The sequence below is a fragment of the Salmo salar genome, chromosome 19, assembly GCF_965601325.2.
Source record: "Salmo salar chromosome 19, fSalSal1, whole genome shotgun sequence".
In the NCBI taxonomy this organism is placed as follows: domain Eukaryota; kingdom Metazoa; phylum Chordata; class Actinopteri; order Salmoniformes; family Salmonidae; genus Salmo; species Salmo salar.
In genome coordinates, this window is record NC_138309.1 from 61,354,639 (window position 1) to 61,359,405 (window position 4,767).

The window sequence follows — 4,767 nt, forward strand, 5'->3', positions numbered from 1 at the left end:
TGCTTTCAATATACTTTGTATCCCTCATTTACTCAAGTGTTACCTTTATTTTGGCAGTTACCTGTATATTGCTCTGTCTGGCCTGAAATGCATCACCACTCGAATATACCTTAAGGAACAGATATAGGATCAGTTTACCCTCCTCAAAGTCTAACTGAAATCGTTAGGCAGGAAAAACACTAAACTGATATGAAATCAGTGTGGAACCTTTATTCTACTTTAGCCACACATCAACAGGTCTGGACATGTCCCTCTCAGATGGGGGCTGACCAGTCAGTCCAGGGGCAACTGGTCAATGAGCATTAAACACAGGCCATCTGCCATCAATGCCCTGGCAATATCAATTAGTATACAGACACTGCACTTAAACAGAGGCCCCCAAATCAAGTTCACACTCCAAGCTGAAATGGACAAGTGTGTTTGGTATGCGTGAGATGAAACCCGTAGGCACAGTCTTTACAGCATCCATGTTAGGAAGTTGTCAGTTGCCAGGCAAAACTCTATACTGAGTAGGCATACAACATGTCTTGTGTCTCACATTGGAAAACTGTAATGACAATTGCACTACTTTAAATAATATATAAGGGAAAATACATGTTTTTCCCTGTTACGGATTAACAGAAAATCCTTGAATAGGTGCCAAACCAGACACAGCTACTGTAGACTATACAATTACACTGTTGTTTTAGCTTTGCCTGTACCCATTTGAACCTGCAGTCTCCCCAGTGATAAGGAGAGTGTGCTCCTCTTTTTCTTTTCATTGGATTAGGTGGTGAATGGGGAAGAGTGGCTATTGCCAAATGGGAAAATGGCTACACAGAGAGAGAGCAAAGAAGAGAATCAATCAGGAAGTGGCAGCCTTTCAGCTGTGCCAGTGAAGCCTGGGCAACTTCCTGGTAGTGTTGCCAAGGTGACTCAAAGTCCAGCCAGCTGGTACAGAGGGCTCTCTGGGATGCTGGCAAGGAATGTGGGTATGTTGGAGTGGAGAAGAGGGAAATCAAATCAAATGTTATTTGTCACATGCGCCGAATACAATACCGTGAAATGCTTACTTGTATATGGTGAGCTATGTGTTTCATGGTAAGGTTTTCTTTGGTATGGTTTTGCGGGAGGGTTTGTGTGTGGTGTGTGTGGAAATGTATGCGGGTGCGAGTGTGAATGTGATCAGAAAGTGTATAGTAATGGTGGTGTGCTTAGTGAAGTGTGAGAGCATATTCCCGATATTCCCAATAGTTTAGGAGTGCATGGGAATTTAAATCACAGGCATTAGTGAGTCCATGTGCCTATGTATGTATAGCTAAGCTATATGTGGGTGGGGTAGCTAATACCTCGGTACAGCTGTGGCTCTATCCCCACTCCCGCGTGACCACAGGGCATTGGTTTGGGTGAGGGGAGAGGAGGGGTTAGGCAGGGTGAGAAGGGGAGAAGATGGGGTGAGTATGGAAGGTGGGGTGGTGGTGAGGAGGGGAGAGTAGGGGGTCAGATATTGGGGGATATGAGGGTCCAGACTGGGAGAAGGGGGAAGCTGGGAGAGAAGGGGTGAGGAGGGGAGAGGAGTGATGACAAGGAGTCAGTCAGATATTGGGGGGATACGAGGGCCCAGACTGGGGGAGCTAGCTGGGCAAACACAGCTGGGGCTGCAGACCCTGGTGGGTCCTGCCGCTCAACGGCCCCTCACACATCCGTGTGTTTGCTCAGGGGATGGGCCCTAATCCTCACACACTGATCTGTGTGTAGGCCCACCACACTCTTTTCCATCCTCTCACCTCATCATATTTGAATCATTCTCCCCTATCGCTCCATCCCTCCCTCCTTCCCTTCCTCCCTCCGTTCACACCAGGCCTACAGGCTTAGATTCAAGTTACCCTGTTCACAGTCACAAACTTGCTAATTCCTATAGGAGTAAACATTTGTGTTCTTCCTATTCACTGGTGCCATATTAGATGCCTATTGGACTCCCAGAAGGGAGACAACAGGGTTGTATCTATGGATCTATATTATCTATGTGTGGGGCTGCTGTGGGTTAATCTCTAGGGTGGGTTAGTCTGGTCTGCGTCGTAAATGGCATGTCAATGATCATCCACTGACCTTTCTCTAGTCTACATGTATACAGGGAATCTAAATCTCTCAATAGAGGCATTACGTATATTATAGTTTCCATTTCTACCAACTTTGATTTTAATTTGTTCACTCAACACCTACATTTACTGCCGAGTAATTTTCAATACATTTTCTCAACTTTGTACAGTGGTTTGGTTTCAGGCCAGAAGATATAGCTCAAATGAGATACACGTCCCTAACATTGATAGAGAAATTTAGATTTTTGTGTAACTTTCATCATTAGTAAGGGCTTCTAAAGAATATCAGAGGGAAAAATAGGTTGCCTCTGACAACCTTCAAAGACAGTTTGTAGTGGAGACATTAGCAGCTGAGAAAGTTCTACATATCTTTGTGTTTCCTGCTGCCCTCTAGTGGGAAATGCTCATGGTATTGCAAGTCATGAGCAAAGTAAGATAGCAAATTCAAGTCTAACAGAAAATGAGTGCATATATACTGAATTCGTCAAGAAGTTTGGATCTCTTGGCGTAATGGTTAAGGTCTAAGCTTGACAGTCACTGGACCTGGGTACGTATCCCGGTGAGGGCTACCCCGCAAATTCGCTACATCGGTGGCGCATATGAGGCCATTGGAGAGGAGTGTACACATGAGGGACTTGGTACAGAGAAGCCTGGGGACAAACTCTCTCAAAGGAAGGGGGTAGTGTCGCGACCTTAACCCAACACTTCGGGTCGGATCTGAGGTCAGATCTTTTGGTGTAGCGGTTCAAGTCCCGGTCACGGCTGCCATTATTATTTGGAATGTTAAATGTGAGTTTTTCAACATGACTTACATATCTTCATTAAATGAAGGTGCACATTTCACAAGGATATAATACAATTATAAAAATGTAAATAACAGTGTTGTGCTAAGATGTTACAGGATTGTGAGTATACTGTGTTACTATTCTCAATGCAGCTCCATCGATTGCTAATGCTCTTACAATCTTGCACTAAATTGATAAAATCTTCTCATACAGTATCTCCACATGGGACAGTGTGACAAGAATGTTCATTCTTGGCCTGTGATAGACTACTCATGCCCTCTGCTGGACGGACCTATCTGACATCTGAGTTCACACAGAACCACGAAGCCACCGTTGACAAAATACAAGCCGCTCCTACTAATAAGAATAAACTTTTCACGGAAAACAAAACGTTTCTCTGGAACTCGTGCTCTGTTTGTTGGTGTGTGCATCAAAATGACTCAGGCCATGGTCTCGATCAGTTGTTTTATCTATCTGGATATACTGAAGGACCCAGTAACTGTCACATGCGGACATAGCTTCTATATGTGTAGTCCAATATTGGACTAAAGGAGCCTAACGTTACGGCTTAGTCCAAGGACCTTACATGTTCTGTTTAAAGGGCTAATTGGCTCTGGAGGCCGAAACAGACAAATACTCAATTTAAATGTGTATCGAGTCTCAATTGCAGTACGGTTCCAGAAACATAAATCCCTCTACTTTCATATCACATCCAAATACAAAATACACACTTACTGTACACTATTTTAACCAGTTTTCACACAGTTGCAGTACACAGTATTTTTTGTGACAATACTTTTGTGGTGTCTGTCTTCCGTTTACACCCAGGTGTTCGGAGACGCAGATTTCTAATTAACACTGTCTTCCGTCTGTTTTCCGTAAACAAGCGTTGTAACATGGAAATATCCCCATGTGGGAACCTTAAACCTATGAAGCCTAAACCTATAAAGGTGTGTATCAATTTAATATTTTTTTTAGATATATATTATTTCTCACCAAAATATGAAAAATTCTTTCTTATGCTTCCAAAACCGTACTGCAAGCGATAAGTGTTAATGTTCAGACTGAGTGTCGCGGCTCTTAACAAAACTCCCACCTACAGAAGATGCCTTTGTCCAATGACTCTTATGTGTAATGTAATGGAACTGAGTCATGAGCAAGGGTTACTGTACGAACTGTATTCAGGGCTGCTTGGCTCAGGATGATGAGAACGGTGTCTACAGCTGCCCCTGTGTGGGAAAGTTTCATTCCCAGTCTTGTTCTACAAAAAAAAAACACTCTTCTTGGTGGAGAAACTAAAGAATACTGGAGAACTCCAAGCTGCTCCTGCTCACTGTTATGTTGGATCTGAAGTGTGATTTCTGTACTGGGAGAAAACTCAAAGCCAACAAGTCCTGCCTGGTGTGTCTGGCCTCTTACTGTGAGACTCACCTCAATCCTCCGTTAAAGAAGTACATGCTGGTTAAAGCCTTCACACAACTAAAGTAGAAGATCTGCTTTTATCATGACAAACCACTGGAGGTTTACTGCTGGATGGATCAGTGCTTGGTTTCCCTAAAGCATCTTAAGGCTAAGTTCAGCATTAGAATCTTTGTAGAAGCATCGTTGAATAGCCTAGCTGTTTCCCAAAACCCATTATCTTTATTTAACTAGGCAAGTCAGTTAAGAACACATTTTTATTTTCAATGGGTTAACTGCATTGTTCAGGGGCAGAAATACAGATTTTTACCTTGTCAGCTCAGGGATTTGATCTTGCAACCTTTTGGTTACTAGTCCAACGCTCTAACCACTAGGCTACTTGCCACCCCGTTATTAATGTTGAAAAAGCTTGTAATCTAACGCCTGCCTCAGACCACTCATAGAAGAGATAAGTGCGTCGTTTGATGCTTTACTGCCCTCCCACG